Consider the following 16,438-nt stretch of genomic DNA (forward strand, 5'->3'; position numbering starts at 1 on the left):
AGCTTTGTTTTCAAGCATTTCCAAATATAAAGCATATCTTTTTTTACTTTGTTATGTTTGTATTTTTAATATATAGCACAGCTTACAGACAGTTAAATATGCAAAGTTACTTTAAAATGTATGCAGCACCATGGACAGCTAAGAAGCTCTTAATGGCATACACTTGCTCCTAAGTGCTGCTTTGGGAAACATGTGGACATTTACGCGTGATTGTAGAAAAACTTCGATCGATCTGTATTGGAAAACAGGGTGGAGAAACCTTTCTTGAAGCCACAGATGTTTACCTAAGCAAATACTTCACTTATGTTGGCCATCACACCACATAAACACAGATGAGCCTAGATGTGTGTAATGCTGCTAAGACCTACGAGGTAAGCTTCTTTACCATTTTACAAATAAACACCAGTGAGCTCACACTTACTTTCTATTGAAAGTAAAAATATTGATATGCATAAAATCTAAAGAAATTCTTAAATAAAGTTGACAGTCACTCTAAATGCTTACGAGATATTTTTGATACAGATCTACACATGTTGTAACTGCATCACAGCAGACATGGGAAGGAACATGGACAAGCAGTTTGTATGTCCTAATAACGCTACAGATCTAAAGAATGTGTTTTGGTTAATAAGATCCTGTAACTTACATCACCCTCTGCACTGAGAGAAAAGTTAAAGTTAGAGTGGAGATGCAGCTTGACTCAGAAAGTGATAGAACAAGAGGGTCGGAGAAAGAGAAAGAAGAAAGTGAAGGAAGAAGACAGAGAGACAAAGGCATTATCTCCCATTTTCCTCCACAGATGACAAGGGTAAAATAATTATTATCACACAAACAATAATCTGTCTTTCCTGTGCCGTCTCCCCTAAGTCGCATCCATAGCTCCAGGCAGATAATATACTGGACTGCCTGAGATGCATTTGAATATTTCTTTGGCAGGAAATCACATTACTGGCTATTAAAAAGTAATTATTTGTACATAAATTCCCTGCAAGTTTGAGTCTAGTCTTGGCAGATGCCTCTGTGTGTGTTTATGTGTGTGTACTTATGTGTGCATGAGGTTCAATGCTAAGGCAGTTAGCGTGTGGGGCGTTGCAGTGTTGTGTTTATTAAAAACGCAGACAGCCTCTCCATCATCAACTCCACACACACACACACTCACACTCACACTCACACACACTTGGTGTCACTGAAACTATATTTCATAGGGTAGTGCATGATAATGTAATTACCAATACTTAGCATAGACAGAGAGAAAGGGAGGGATAGTGCAAAGACAGAAAGAGGAGGGATAGAGAGTGAAGATAAAAATGAGATGGCTCAAGAAATAAATGAGAAGTAGAGAGAAGGACAGATCTGGCAAAAGTAAAAGAAAAGAGGTATTCTGATAAAGTGGAGGATGTGGAGGAAGAGATGGAAAGAAGATCCACTGCACAGTGGTATAATTCAGTTGGGTGCTGGTCAAACCAGGAAATAGGAAAGTAAAGAAAGGGCTTGTTGCAAACCAAAACACAGACAAGCAATGCCTTTTCTGTATACCTCATCAAGTTCATTTGGTATGTGGCACGTCCTTTTTCATTTTAGAAGACATGGCCGCATTGAGGAATGAGTAAAACCTTTACTCATGTCTCACTACAGTGAAAGATTTGGGGTTTTGGTTTCACTTTTGGCTGGATCAGCTGTCAGTGGACTTTAGCAGCTGTGGCCACTTTTGATGGAGTTTTAGTCTGCACACGTGCACTGTGCTGACACTAATGTGTCCTGCTCAGAGACACAGCCACTATTTCTTTGGCAGAATGCGTTCATATTATTTATTAATTATGTGAGTCTGTATTTATTGATATTATGATTGTGAATTCATTATTTCATAACCCAGAATATGAGTAGAGTGGCTTTTGAACACTGAAAATGATTTATTAGGTTTAAATGTTTCAGGGAAAATTGAAATAATGTAACTCATATCTAAACCGACACTCAGGAATTTTCAGCCTCATGTGACTGAATGGAAATGACGATAAATGATGTAAAATATAAATGTGTTTAAACTGTGTTTTTTGCTGACAGACAGACTCTACCTGACTTTAATTTTATCCATAATAACAGTTAATGGGGGAAACAACAGATCATGAAAAGAAAAATCTTTCTAATAAATGAAGAAAGTTTTTTATGGTTCTTTTGTTGTTCAGACTGACAATTAACACAGATTTTTAACTAGATGAAAACAACTTTAAAAAAAAATTGGGAGCGATACACTTGAGTTTATTCTGTAATCTGTCTCCACTTCAGTATGAAACTGCAGTGATGTTGTGATGTATCAGATCAGTCCAATGAGCTGCAACGGCCGATCAGTAAATGATATCCAATAAGGGGGCGTGTTGTCAGGTAAAAGACTTTCGTGAAGGCTGCTCTCCTGTATCCTCACTCATGGCTCCTCAGAGATCCTTCCTCCTACCTTGCAGAAATAAGAGACTTGGGACGGCCTTCAAAATGCTGGATCAGAACAACTTCCGGCTCCAGCGAGGATTGAGGAGTAAGGAAATATCAAATAAGACACTTGGGATGCACCCACTGAGAATGGACTTCTCAGTGAACTAGGAGACATCTTGTGTCAAGCAGTTTAACTTTTGAAATGAAAAATGTTTGAATTTTCACAGATTCTTAATTTTATTGACGGAGGAGGAGATTTTTAAGAATTTTAAGAATTTCTTAGTAGGTAATTTTTGTGGAAAAACAGAAAATCAGACACAAATTATTATATACTCTGTTTTGAACAGAGTATTTCTATATGTCTTAGAATAGGTCTAGAGGGGATCTTCTTTTTTTATCATCAGAATGAACTATGATTAATCCCTCCGTTTATTCAGGCTTAGGACTTGGGTTTAGGTATGCAGAAGGGAGTTTTAAATTCGACAAAACAATCTAAACTCAAGGACCACTTACTAGCCGCCGCTTTTTACCACAGCTCACTGTCTTCATTAGCAGATGGAGTTTGTTTAGTTGGCATGGGGATGGCTCAGTTGCCATGATGTGATCTAAGTATAGAATTTTGGTCACATAATAACAAGTGTGATATATAGTCTCTTTTAACTTTTTATGAGTTTTACTCACAGTGTATGATGTTCCTGCCTGTGTGTGTGTGTGTGTGTGTGTGTCAGCGAGACAAAGCAAGCATCGACTTGTACATTTCGCAGCTTCTATCATAAGAGACAGTGAGGTTGGTGAATGATTTTATTCAGTAATATGTGGCAACACTGTACAGACTCTGGCTTGTTACTAATTGCCACCCGTTATTTTACTTCAACTGCTTGTGGTCTGCCAGGACACTCATTTGCACTGATGGAGAGATCTAATTGGGTCCATTGTGCTAAACAATATCAGTCAATGCCAGGAAAGTAATTGGACACATTTCAATAGTATGTAAATTAACTGTAAGTTCAAATAGCATTAAGTCTAGGGATCTATAGGGCTAATGTTCCAGTACAGGGCCCAGTTGGATCATCTGAGGTGCAGAGGAGGAACTGCTCCTCTGTCTATGTGAAACATGCATGGCAAGCTGTGTTAACACTGCAAAGGGCAGAGAGCAGAATGCGATGTCTAACTGCAGCTGAGCCAGCGGCCTTAACATGAAGGGTTGACATAAGTCTTGTCACAGCAGTGTTATATAACTGACCTCCAGTTGAAGTTTCATACCATCAAGCCACTAAAGAGAGATAAAGACCATGTTACCTGTTTATTTTGTCACCTTTTTATTGTAATAATTTTACTCTAAATGTCTGACATTTAAAAATGTAATTATGAAATTTCTCTAATTTGCCTCTCTCTTTCATTGTTGTGCCTTTCAACAAATAACACTGCAGTTAGAATGAGCTTCCCCTGAGCATTAAATACCAGGTGAAATTATGCATGTTTTCATTTAATAAATCAATGTTACTGATCCATATGAATAATTTCCTGCTGCACTTTTGTGCCTTACCTTTGCCACTCTTGAGAATTTTTACAGTCGGCCCCTGTAAACACCAATAGAAACATTCAGAGCCAGCAGGCTGTATTTATGCCTGACCAAAGAGTTATTCATCAGGAAACAGAGAGAAGAACCAGTTTTCTGTTTTCTGCCCTCCCATATACCTTGCTAGGGGTTAAAGTGGGATTTGGCAGGTGGGGAACCCTAAAGCTTCATTTATACTCCTGAGCGGACACGCACATGGGCAGCTGCAGACACCACAGATGGATAGTTGTTCTGTTTATACTACCTTTTAGAGGACGCATTCCACACATGTGCAGTATATTGGCGTGTGACGTGTACCGCGGTGTCTGATCAATCCCGAGGTGTGCAAGGACGTTTGGGACACTCTGCAGCCAGAACTCGTCCCTTTCCCGTCCCAGACACAGTGGAGGGAAATTGCACAGAATTTCTGGAGAATCTGGAACTTCCCACTGTGTCTTGGTGCCATCGACAGGAAGCATGTCACCATCACAGCCCCCCCAAATGCCGGTAGTGACTACTTTAATTATAAGGGAAGGCACTCACTTGTTCTGATGGCTGCATGTGATGCCCATTACCGGTTCACGATGGTGGACGTGGGGAACTATGGATGTGAAAGCGATGGAGGAATCTTCAAGGAAAGTATTTTTGGGTCTAAGATACTTGACGGATCTCTGGAGCTGCCACAACCAGCCACCCTGCCAGGCACAGATGTCACCAACCCGCATGTGTTTGTCACAGATGCAGCTTCCCACCGCACCCAAAACCCAAATATTTGTTTGTCAGAATTTACAAATGAATTATAAAATTATATTTTACAGCAATAGAGGGTGTCTTAGAACAAAATGCTGTAATGTTGCAGCAAATGCAGCAGTAATTAATCCAAAAACATTGTATATAATAGTATAAAACACTGACAGGGACCATTTTTCTGCAGAATGAGTACTTTTGATACTTTAGGTAAATTTTGCTGATAATAAATAGTTTTAATTGAGTAAGGTTTTAAATGCAGGACGCTTACTTGTAGTGGAGTATTTTCAGTGTGGTATTTAACTTACTTTACTTTACTTACACTTCTTCCACCACTGTCTGTCACAACAGCACAGCAGGTGTACAACTACCGAGATTCCCAGGCCCAAAGAATCATAGAGAATACCTTCGGGATCATGGCATCCCGGTGGAGGATTTTTGGTCGGCCAATTAACTGCAGCCCACACAATATAGTACACATTGTGAAAGCCTGTGTGGCTTTACACAACTACCTCACCCACACTGATGCAGCAAATCCAGGGAACACCAGATATATCCCATCCAGCCTCACAGACAGCACTACCGCAAATGGAGACATCCAGCCAAGGGATTGGAAGCGGCATGTGGCAGGTGACAACAACCTTCTTGAGTCAAGGCAGCCGTCTACTGGAGGAGCAACACGGGATGCGCTCAACACAAGGCACAACTTCATGACTTTTTTTCCAAACACCAGCGGGACTTGTGCCATGGCAAGACACTATAGTTAGGAGGGGTCTCTAGAACATTGGACATAAACATTCCCTTTCAGCTACTTTCAGCTAGCAATGGTGGAATGTAACTATGTACATTTACTTAAGTACTGTTCAGTTGAAGTTCAGTTGTTCACTCGAATATTTTCAACTTATGCTACTTTCTACTTCTAGATCACTACATTCAAGAGGGAAAATGTAGTACTTTCTACTCCACTGCATTTATCTGACAGCTTTTGTTACTAGTTACTTTACACAAGTACACAGATTTACACATACAATACTGTCAGAGCTTAGAAAATATGAATATTTTCACTTTGTGGTATTAGTACTTTTACTTAAGTAGAGGATCAGAATATTTCCTCCACAACTGATTGTTACATTTTTTTCATTTACCTAGTGCCAATGTCAGTGAAGGGCACAGTATATTTCTTGTATTTTCATTTCTGTAACTACATTGCCTGTGATATTTGTGTAGTGAATTTGCTAATTAACAACTGTTTGTGATTAATAACTTCTTACTGGTTTTTCTGGCAAGATGTTCTACCATTTAATAGCTAGACTTGCTATCTGTAAATCACTTCTTCCTAATCAAAATGTTTGTTACATCAGCCACTTTATTTTGTCCAATACAAATGTTGTCGATATCTTGATATCCTACCAGTAAGGTTATTGTGGATATCTACTTACCATTCTGACTAGTGAGAATACAATTTTGTTATTTGTTAGAGTTTGTTTTGTCAATACAATTATGGCTATCTCAAATGTAATCATAGATATGACTGTAGTTCAATAATATGTTGAACGGGTCCACGCAAACACAACAAATTGCACGTATGTGGATGTCCGCACAGACCCCATAGACACCCTCTGATGATGAAATTTATGTCATGTGGACCCTAGTGGACCCTCGCGGACATGGAAACTATAATTTTAGCTTAAGATCTAAATTGATTTGTACTGTGAGCCCTGGTGGACTTGTTTTCTTTGTGGACAGACTATGTGATCAGCTGACCTTCTTTTAAGCACCCATTTCTTGCTGTGGCTCTGGGCTGTGCTGAATTTGAATTAACCAGATAACTTTAAATGAACAATATGTAATTTCTGCCACTAGGGGTCTCGCAATCAAAACAATAACAACAACAAAAGACAGAGTTTGATGACATTGTGAAGTAGAGTGGGATCATGGGAGTCGTTGTTTTCATTGTTAAACAACCAGCTTCTCTCAGGTTAGGATTCCTTCAGTGTTCATTGTTCAAGAGGTTTTTACCAGGAGCCGAATTATCCACAGACATCTCCTCCTCTCCAAAACAAACAGACTTGGTGATTAAAACCGGTAAAAACAGTGACGAATGCAGTTTCACGTTAAGATCAGTGTTTCTCTGATGCTATTCGGCAGACAGAGGACATCTGGCAGGAGTTGCTAGCTGAGCTGCTGCTAACATTTGCCCAGATTGTTTCTCTGACAACATAAGATCCAGATGTTCAGCAAGTTTTTACCGGGAGCCAAATTATCTGCAGAGGTCTCCTCCTCTCCAAAACAAATGTACACAGCGATTAAAACTGGTAAAAACACTGAATAAAACAGTTTTGTGTAAAAAAATCAGTGTTTCTCCCCCAGTTTTCGGTAGACACAGAACCTCTGGGGAGGGGCTGCTAGCCAGCTGCTGCAAACACTTGCTTTCTCTGATAACTTAAGATGTAGATGTCTGATGACTAAAATCCTTCATCCGGTTAAAAGATATAATTAAAACCAAGATCTAAAAAGTATATCGTAAAATGTGGCTTCAAACTGAATAAAAGTACATTTATGTCAGTTTCTGGCAGACAACCACAATGCCAACGTATTATCTTGTATGCATATACTCTTTGGTAGACTCCATTGTGGTGGACAATGAAGACGCAAGCGTACAAGATGATCACCATCTTGCACCGTTGATCGGGGTGATAAGTGTGCCCCGGCTATCTCCCTGGCTAGCACTGCTTGTGATATCAGTCAGGAATCCCCTAGCAGAGGGTTACAATAGTTAATATACCAGTAGTTAGAAAGACAGATAGCCAAGTTGCAAATAAAACAGCTTGTATTTTTGGTGATATTTGTTGAGTTTCATTTGAAATTACGTACCTCTTCAGATAAAAGCAACTCCGTTTACGCTCGCTCCCTTCTGTAGCTAGCTAGATGCTGAAGTACCATGACCGCAATGTTATGGCCATCTGCACGCATGAACCCACTGAAGGGAAGTGATGAGAACGGAAAAAGGATGTGTGTTGAGTGTAGGGTGACATTACTTTCTGATTTATTGAGTGAGTATCTTGATGGCATCAGCTGGAAGGAATGCCAGACTGCAGCATATGAAAAATGAACTTGCTTGACATTATTATGTATGAAACTGCCAATCAGATTTATTTACTTATTAATCAAAGGTGCCAGAATGCTGTTCTGGATCGTTCTGGATCGTTCCAGCCCACTTTAACCCCTGTACCTACCATATATTCAACAACATTAAGGCAGACACACTCACGTGTAACAGAAGTCAAGTCATGAGTATTCATCCCTAGAGGTGCTGTTTTCCCCATCAGCGTGAGTTTGCTGCTGTCTGACAGGACAGTGATTAATATGGACAGGTTGTTTGCAGCCTCTTTTCCTGCAGTCTTTGTCATTGGGTGTTTTTCCATCTAGATCTCCCTCATTAATAGCCTTCATTAATGTTTAATGGCTGGATTACTCTCACTTTGGCTTGGTTTCAACCAAGCTATGGGTCAAACTGACACTAGATTACTGTGCTAGCGTGTGTGTGTGTGTGTGTGTGTGTGTGTGTCTGTGTGGGGTGGACTTTGGGTGTCCTTAAATGTCCTTAAAACTTGTTATTCCTCGGGAATATTTCAGGGCTGTCCTAATGAAGTTGCTAATGAAGGATTTTAAATGTTGGACTGAGCTGTTTTTCTTTCTTCTGTCCTCATATTTGTGTGTGTGTGTGTGTATGTGTATGTGTGTGCGTAAGCGGGAATAAATGTACTGGGAGAATACAGAAGAGGTTAGAAAGGGGCATCTGGCAGTAGCATGCACACCTCCAATAACAACATGGATGGAATTACAATGAGAAAGAAAAACAACAAGCAATGTAAGTGGGACAGAGAGTAAATGAATGAAAGCAAGAGAAAGACAGAGAGATGAAGCTGGCACTGCATATTATCTAGGGTCCTGTTGGATATCATTCAGTTTGGAGACATAAGCCTGAGTTGGCTTTGCTTTGGAGAAGCTCTCAAACAGCCCTGACAGAGGGCCTCATGCTGTGTAAGAGCTGAACTTTTATGGTAAAAGTCACATCTTGTTTGCCTTGGTCAGTAATTAAGATTTAATGAGCATCAAAACATTTCTGAAGACGATGATTATTATTTTACTTGTAGCGAATAATGATTTTATTGTTTTGTGGTTATATGTAGAACAGGAGGTTACTGTATTAAAATCAACTTGTTGAATCTTGTCACTAAATAAAAAAAGTACAAAGGTGGAGTGGTAGAAAGGTTCCTGTCCAACAATAACAATGTACTTTACAGTATTTAGAAACAACCTGGCTCCCCAATTATACTTGAGCATCTAGCACCTGGTGCTTCCACTGTCTGACTGGGTCAGATGAGCTGATTGGACACAGGGGATGTAAAGGGTTACTGAGGCACACACACAGGAACAGACAGACAGGTGGACAGATGGATAAATGGATGTGGACAGATGTATTGAGACTAGTGTGATCCCTCCAGGGAAAAGCAGGGGCACATTGAGACCAGCTCTGATTTGTAGACTGGCCAGCTAGGTCTTTAGTTCACAGGATGGGTGGCTGATTGGCTCTGTACATGCTGTATAAGCTTTATTATTCATAAGGTAGCATTATACACAAACAAACCCCACTCAGTACGTTTAAGTTTATCTCCTTAAATTCAAAGACTTCAAAAGCTTTGTGAAGCAGCAGTAAATTGAGATGTGGAGATCTAAATTAGACTGCAAAGGGCTCATTTCAGCAGTACGATTTTTAAGAGCAAAAATGTCCAAACAGCATTAGATTATTTTCATGCATGAACACCCCCACCAAACATGTTTAAAGTCATAAAACTACCCTGCTCCCTATATGCACTTATCCACATCACACTTGTGTAAGTTGTATACTGGACCACAATTGGTTCCAAACTTATGATGTCACAAATCATGCTTGTATGTACACACCTCAAACTGAGATTTAAAGTGAGCACAGAGAACTCTTGAATTTCAGCATATGAAGACACTCTTCTAGTGTCAAACTCTGCACATACATCATTCTGTACAGTGAATGAACAGCTCAAACATCCAACTGAAATAACAAGATGAAAAACACATTTTTGACTGGAGGGGGACTTTAAATTTGTAAGAATACGATGGGGCACTCCAGTTTAAGGATGTCAACATAGCTAAGGATACCTTAGCGTCATCCAGCATGCAGAGTTTTGCCTGTGTCTGTGTTCCAGGGAGAAGGCGATGGTCAGTATATTGTCCTCAAGATGACAGAACAGTCAAGAGTGCACTGATCAGCTTGCTCTGGTGCTGGGAACACTGGTGCCTTCCTTACCCACATCCAGAGCTCAGTTTGGGATCAAAGTTGGACCACAGTGCTTCCGAGCCTGTCCTAACTGCTACAGTCACAATTTCCTATCAGTCTAGCACTTGGTGAATGGGAGCTTTGTAACACTGCTCACAGATAAAAGTGAGGCCTGTTGCACTGTTATACAAGAAATCAGGCCTGTTTTTCGGTCAGCTACCCAGCCCCAGCAGTGGGTCAGTTGCAGCAGGCCAATCACAATGAGACAGATTGCCATGAAGAGACTCTCTGCTTTCTCCACAGCCAAGCTGTCCTGCTGGTTACCTGCTATATGCCTGTGCACTACAATGCTGAGTGTTGGGTCTCCTAACTGTGCCAGATCCTCTCTTCTGGCCTGTGGGAGTGTGGATTGATAGCTGACCACTCATCTGTACCCAATGTAGAAACAACTAAAAAAAGCTAATTTTTGTACTTTTTCTCCAGTGGTAATAAAGGTTTCATGATGACACGTGGTGGGTTCTCACTCACAAACAAGCAGTGTCCTAATTGGTCGGTGACCAAGGGCTCTAGGTAGCAGTGGGTCCAGTAGTTATAGAGGGACCCGAACCTCTATCCTCAGATGGCTGGCCCAGCAAAAAGGAAGGGTCATAACATTGTCTTGCACATGTAGGTGACAGGTCACCTGTGCAGTGAGGGCTTACATTTGGCAACTGTCTACTATATGACAGGTTCAATTCTGTGCACCAAATAGGTCAAGGTTGTCTGTGTAGGTTTTCCAGTGGATAGACAGGATGCATTGACTGGGTTTTTAATTTGCGTTTGTATGTTGCATCCACCCTTTTGCTCGATTTACAAAAGGTGAGACAGTCATTCATAATCTCTGTAGAGATTAACTAAGCCCATACTGAAAGGAACCATTTGGCGACTACCACTGCTTGAGGCTGAGGTCAATGCCTTAAAGTCCAGATGACACAGCATTTCTAGAGTAACTAACTTCCGTATTGTGACATATTTCCAAGTGAAACAGGATAGACAGGCAGGACAAAACGCTGGGAGTAATTTGATTTCAATGTTGAAAAGTGGGCATGCGATAATGAATCTTAGCTTTGTGCCGCTAAAAGTTGAAGATTGATTGATGGGAGGATGTCATGATATTACTGGTTGAAATTGGTTGGTTCTAGCCTACATAAGCACTTGTCATATTCAAGCAGGTAGCTCCCGGCCTTGAACCTGCATTCTTTCTAATGGCCAGCAGGGGGCGACTCCACTGGCTGCAAAAAGAAGTCCGATTGTATGGAATGAGTCTATGAGAAAATGACCCTACTTCTCACTTGATTTATTACCTCAGTAAACACTTTCCTTATGAGTTTATGGTCTCAATTGCTAGTTTCAAGTCCTCTTCAATATAGCATGATGATCATTTTGTAAATTATTGTCCCATTTAGAGTAAAATGGACGATAAAGCAGGGAATGCTTTAGGGCGTGGCTATATTGTGATTGACAAGTCGCTACCACGGCGACAATATTGATTACGCAACATGACGATGGCGTAACCCCAGAGTATAGGCGTAGCTGCTGCTATTTCATATCGTGTTTTCAGTTCATTAAAGTTAACTGTAACATTTTCTTTGCCTAAAAAAGTCTTATCCAGCGTTTGGTTGTGATAAAAGAACCTCTAAGGAGTCGGAAGTTCAGTTTTTCCTGTGAATACATTTTGTTTTGATGGTTTTAGGCCTGTTTTGTGCTAGAGAGAAGATCTGGCAAATTTTTCATCGATGCAACCCACATACTCAGCTCTGCTGCTCATCCCACAAATGCATGTTCCTTACAAATGTGGCACAACAGTATAAGATTTATTGCCCAGAGGCATTGTTAGAACAAAGAAATAATCTACCAAACACAAATTTCCTTACTTTTTGTGCTATGTTTATATTGTTAAATAGGTGCACTATATGATGGGGGATTTGATCTAAAAGGGTAAAAAAAAAAGGCATTTTTCATTTCATCTTTGATTTCGACTTTAAAATACCACTGACGACCACTAGATGCTGGCTCCGAAAAATCCTGGCTCCAGTTGACTCCCATTCAAAAAGCAATACTAAGTCAATATTTTTTTCAATGAGTCATTATGGTCTCAATTGCGAAATTAAAGTCCTCTAATAAGTGTGCTGGTGTTCAATTTGGAAATTATTGCTCCATTAATAAGATTTTAAGACTTGCAGTAGCTTTGATGTCTGCCCTGTGGGTGTTGATTGACAGCAGCGATTGACAGTTTGCTCACCTGCTGCTCTTTCTGACTCCTGGACTTGCACTGACTCGGACAGTTGTATGTCTGTAAATTTAATGCTACTTGATTACAATGCCTGTCTTGTTAGCACAATTTAGCTAAAGTAGCTAATATTAGCACAGCTCAGTACTCCCAGTAAGCTAGCTTTAGCTTCGGTCCAAGGTTACAGGGTGTGATTCCAGAGTGCGAAAGGCAACATTCTACACTCACACTTATTTGGAGGGTCCTGGCTCCAAAAGGAAAATATGGTGCCGATCATGAGCAGCAACTCTGGGCTTCAAACCAGTTCCAATGCAAACTAATGGGTGACATCACACCTCGCTCATCCATCTATATATACAGTGTATGAAAGAAAACCACAGAAATCTAAGATCTATTTTATTTCCAACCAAATGCATTCATTACAACGATTGTTTTGTTACAAAACCGACCTGAAATATTCCTACCTCATTGTCTCTGAGGTGGTAAAGCAAGTGAAATTCCTGTGTTTTGCCTTTTAGGATATTGTCTAAGACTACAATGGACTTCTATTGGACTGTTACACTGTATGTGGACACAGTGCTTAAACTGCTACGCTCTCTGTGTTTTCTTTTCTCTTTTACATTTTTTTCTTTTACATAAATTACATGATCTTTGAGGCATTCTACATCAACTGACAGGAAGGCTTACCTCATGCATGCCAGCTGGCACTCTGGTTCCAGCCTGAACTTCATGCTCATGTCTCTGTTTGTACACTTGTCAGCCAAACTGTTTGCTCTGATACAAAATCCTAACATCCTTGGCAGAATTGTCCAGTGTTGGCAATGAATACTGGGTATTGTAGTAACCCTAAGAAACAGCCTCAACTTGACTATTAACAGGGAAAATTGCATTTTGTCAGCCAATATTAAATGTATTTGAAAAATCTTGGCTTCAACAAACACAGTTAATATTGAAGATGGTTGGAACGTCCACAGTAATGATATGAGAGTTTCCCTTAAAAAAAAAAAAAAACTTTTTCATGGTGTTTTTTGTTCAGACTGCCTCCAGCTTTATAGTGTCAGGTTGGTCCCCTTGTGCAGCATGTTGTCATCTATAGAGTGTGAGTGTTTACATGTCCTATTGGCAGAGCATCAGTCATCTCTTTATGTCAGGAAGCATTTGGCAGGGTACCAGCAGCCTGTTTATTAGATTACACCAGAATCCTGTGTCATCTTCAAACTCGCAGTGACTTCACAGATTTGCTTTTTGAAAGTCTGTTCAGCAATATTTATCCATATGTGCTTTGTCACTAACTGGCAGTACACATTCAGCAGTACATGAACATTTTGTCTATACTGCAAGGTAGCATGTTCTGATAAGCAGTGCAGTCTTTGTATCAGATTACTGCAGAGGCCTGAATGCCTTTCCAGACTGTGACTTTAAAGTCACACTCAGCAGTGTCTGTTCAGTATATGCACTGTCACTCAGTCCTTGAGCCAATATTCTGCAGGTATCTGAAGTTTTCATACAACTTTATGGTTTGCGCTTCCACTGAACATTATTTGCTGGGAGATCTATAACAAAATGCACTCAGCAGTAAGTGTAATTATTTAAATTCCCTGTCATCCCATCACTGTTCATACAGTTGCTGACATGCCTTGTTATCAGTACTGCTGGTTATGTGTCCAATTACAGCACAGTCCTGGATGACTTTACCCATTTATCTTTAAACCCAGACTCAGCAATGTCTTTTTTACTATCTGCACTGTCATTCAATCCGAGTAAGGCCACACATAGCAATCCCTGTGGTCAGCTGTGGCATTCAGCCTTTGGTCCAAGGTGGTGTGAGCTGCTGAAATGTTTATATATCTGATTACACCAGGGTCCTGTGTCATTTCTAGACCTGTGGGAGGGAGTTCATCATGTTCTCCAGTATTGATTTTGTTTACAACTCCAATAGTATATATGATGTGCAAGTGGTATTCTTTTTTAAGAACTGTGAGCAATTTCTCCTCTCTGACTAGCAGCAGTCTGCAGTATGTATCACTTACATGTCACACCCTTGTGTGTGATTGTGCATATGAGTCAAGATTTGGAACGTTTTACTGTGAATTGATTACTATCTGTCTTTCATTAGGAGGTAATCACACATTTTGTGACATGTTAAGTGTTGCTGGTATTGAAGAGAACTATCTCTTTTAAAAGAATAGTTTGGGGTTTATGTTTATTGCATTATTTTAGCGTACAACAGTTTATCTGTCTGCCCAGCATTTCTATGCATTTGTTGTCCTGGCAACCTCATGACAAGACTCCAGGAAGTCACTGGCTGTTGTTCAAGAATGAGTTAGAACACATAATTTCCCATATTTTTACATTTCTTTCTGTTTAACAAATGATATACAACATGTTAATTAGTCAGAATTAGAGGTGCTAGTAGGTATATTTTAAAAACTTGGATAGAGTCAGGCTAGCTGTTTCCGCCTGCTTTCAGTCTTTATGCTAATCGAGACTAACTGCCTCCTGGCTCCATATAAGCTGGTAACCAAATTGAATACACTGTATTAGATTAGATTCAACTTTGTTGTCATTGTACAAGTACTTCACATATAGTTAGAGTTTAGAATCATGGGTTGGTCTGACTGTGTTTCTGTAAACCTTAAGAGTAACCATCCAGAATGTCATCAAGTCATTGCCAGTAGTAGACAGCTGATATTTGCCTTCATCCTGAATATGTATCTTGTGTTTACACATCTTATTTTGTTTTAATATGAATATTTTTTATTCTTTACCAGTTCACTTGTTTTCTGTAATTAATGTTTGGTCAGGTCTGCATTTTCTTTGTTTCATTTATACAGGAATTTTTAAATTGCTGTTTATTTTTTAATCGGGATGCCAGCAAACTCTTTTTGGAAGCTAATGGGGATGCAAATAAAGCAAAGAACAGAAAAAAAATGCTTTTTAACCTCAGGATACACCAGACTCCTGTGTCATCTTTAAAGTCTGAAAGAAATCACTACTTAATTTCTGTAACATCAACAATATCTATAAAGTGACACTCTAACACTTACTACGTTCTTATTACAAATGTTATCTTGGTGTTTTTTATGTTTTGTTGTCCTCTTTATCCTTTGTTTATCCATTCTATTACAAGTACTCTATCCCTCTCTACCACTGCATGCTAAATTTACTCCTCCTATACAAAACCTCTTCCTCTTAACCTTCCTATCATGTATATTGTATATCCTTGAAGACAGTACTGAGTGTATGTCATTGTGCACATGTACACAATGTATATGAGCATGTGTCAATATGGGTGTGTCTCCTCTTTTGTCTTTCCATGTCTGTGTTTAAATACTTCACTAAGTACATGTATTTGGCAGCGGGAAGTGCTGACATTTGGAGAAGCCAATGAGAGCTACAATTACTACGCTTAGCAAAACAATTAGTACACACTCTGCACACAGCTAGCTCTCACAGCGAGTGTGTGTGTGTGTTTCTTCACAGGGTTTTCTGTATCTGTTTGCAGTCCCTCCCTGTGCTCCTCTCTCTGTGTGTGCACTTGAAAGTGATAATTGTATGCCCAGTTCAGTTTATTCCTTTATTCATTCACCGCCTCTCACTCTCTCATCCATCTGTCCATCCATCCATCCTGTAGAGTTAGCTTATCAAAAGAGATCACATGTTCCACCATTTCCATGGACTCTGTTTTACCCTGCTTGTCCTATCCTCTACACACTCTTGTTTTATATGTAGGTGTGTGTTGCAAACACGCTCTATTCAAACACATAGAGACACACATCCTTTGTAAGAAAATGCATCTTCAATTTCTTCTTTCACACCTATATTCAAATTAACTGTTTCAAGAGTCATTGAAACAAACTCACTCAGTTTGCCGTTGTTTCACTATTTCATATTGTTCATATTAGTACTGCAGTACATGAACGCCATCAACATAGTTTACACCAACTGTAATACTAACAGGCATAATGTAAAATTGAGAAGATAGGTAGTGCGATAGCTCTTGAAAATACCTGACTGGTTGTGTGTTGCACAAGTTCACACCCACTCTTTGCAGCCTTCTAGGGTTTTCCATTTATAATATATGGCTGCTCTGAGAACAAGCTGGGCTTTACACTTTGTTTAT

At 39.8% G+C, this 16,438-nt stretch overlaps 1 protein-coding gene across 1 annotated transcript in view; it reads right to left on the reverse strand.

Moving 5' to 3' along the window:
* The window catches only part of LOC121896714, a 101,875-nt gene that overhangs the window by 69,133 nt on the left and 16,304 nt on the right, over positions 1-16,438 (reverse strand). The window lies entirely within an intron of this gene.

The sequence above is a fragment of the Thunnus maccoyii genome, chromosome 5, assembly GCF_910596095.1.
Source record: "Thunnus maccoyii chromosome 5, fThuMac1.1, whole genome shotgun sequence".
Classification (NCBI taxonomy): Eukaryota; Metazoa; Chordata; class Actinopteri; order Scombriformes; family Scombridae; genus Thunnus; species Thunnus maccoyii.